This window comes from Arachis ipaensis, chromosome B4, assembly GCF_059453495.1.
Source record: "Arachis ipaensis isolate K30076 ecotype BB chromosome B4, ASM5945349v1, whole genome shotgun sequence".
NCBI classification, from domain to species: Eukaryota; Viridiplantae; Streptophyta; class Magnoliopsida; order Fabales; family Fabaceae; genus Arachis; species Arachis ipaensis.
In genome coordinates, this window is record NC_142439.1 from 94,949,793 (window position 1) to 94,951,432 (window position 1,640).

General features: G+C 38.5%; 1 non-coding gene across 1 annotated transcript; it reads left to right on the top strand.

Moving 5' to 3' along the window:
• Positions 1-715: 715 nt before the first annotated feature.
• LOC148568432 (small nucleolar RNA R71) lies at positions 716-823 on the top strand. The gene has a single exon (XR_015881843.1). It is a non-coding gene; the product is annotated as a small nucleolar RNA R71 (small nucleolar RNA).
• The last annotated feature ends 817 nt before the right edge of the window (positions 824-1,640 follow it).

A 1,640-nucleotide genomic window follows, 5' to 3' on the forward strand; every position in this document is an offset into this window, starting at 1 on the left:
CTGTATTGCTTGGGAGAGTACTAGGAGGGATTTCAGTGATCCTTTTACTCAGCTGGCCCACTTGTGCTTCCAAATTTCTAATGGAAGACCTTGTTTCATTCATGAAACTTACAGTGGCCTTGGACAGATCAGAGACTAAGTTTGCTAAATTAGAAGTATTTTGTTCAGAGTTCTCTGTCTGTTGCTGAGTTGATGATGGAAAAGGCTTGCTATTGCTAAACCTGTTTCTTCCACCATTATTAAAGCCTTGTTGAGGCTTTTGATCCTTCCATGAGAAATTTGGATGATTTATCCATGATGAGTTATAGGTGTTTCCATAAGGTTCACCTAAGTAATTCACCTCTGTTATTGCAGGGTTCTCAGGATCATAAGCTTCTTCTTCATAAGAAGCCTCTTGAGTACTGTTGGATGCAGCTTGCATTCCATGCAGACTCTGAGAGATCATATTGACTTGCTGAGTCAATACTTTGTTCTGAGCCAATATGGCATTCAGAGTATCAACTTCAAGAACTCCCTTCTTTATAGGCGTCCCATTACCCACAGGGTTCCTTTCAGAAGTGTACATGAACAGGTTATTAGCAACCATGTCAATGAGTTCTTGAGCTTCTGCAGGCGTTTTCTTTAGGTGAATTGATCCACCTGCAGAAGTGTCTAGTGACATTTTTGATAGCTCAGATAAACCATCATAGAATATATCCAGGATGGTCCATTCTGAAAGCATGTCAGAAGGACACTTTTTGGTCAACTGTTTGTATCTTTCCCAAGCTTCATAGAGGGATTCACCTTCTTTCTGTCTGAAGGTTTGAACATCAGCTCTAAGCTTGCTCAGCTTTTGAGGAGGAAAGTACTTGGCTAAGAAAGTCGTGACCAGCTTATCCCAAGAGTTCAGGCTGTCTTTAGGTTGAGAATCCAACCATAATCTAGCTCTGTCTCTTACAGCAAAAGGGAAAAGCATGAGCCTGTAGACTTCAGGATCTACTCCATTAGTCTTAACAGTATCACATATCTGCAAGAATTCAGTTAAGAACTGAAAAGGATCTTCAGATGGAAGTCCATGAAACTTGCAGTTCTGCTGCATCAGAGAAACTAACTGAGGTTTCAGCTCAAAGTTGTTTGCTCCAATGGCAGGAATGGAAATGCTTCTTCCATGTAAATTGGAATTAGGTACAGTAAAGTCACCAAGCATCTTCCTTGCATTGTTGTTGGGTTCGGCTGCCATCTCCTTTACTTGTTCGAATTTTTCAATCAAGTTGTCTCTGGATTGTTGTAATTTAGCTTCTTTTAATTTTCTCTTCAGAGTCCTTTCAGGTTCTGGATCAGCTTCAACAAGAATGCCTTTTTCTCTGTCCCTGCTCATAAGAAAGAGGAGAGAAAAAGAAAAGAAGAGGAATCCTCTATGTCACAGTAAAGAGGTTCCTTATTGTTAGTAGAAGAAAAGAAGAAGAAATTCGAACACAGATAGAAGAGGGGGTTCGAATTTGGTGATGATGTGAGGAAGAGATGTTAGTAGATGAATAAATAAATAAAATAAGATGAGAGAGAAGAAGAGAATTTTCGAAAATTAATTTTTGAAAAGGAGTTAGTGATTTTTGAAAATAGTTTTTGAAAAATGTTAGTAATTTTTGAAAATTAAGTTTAAA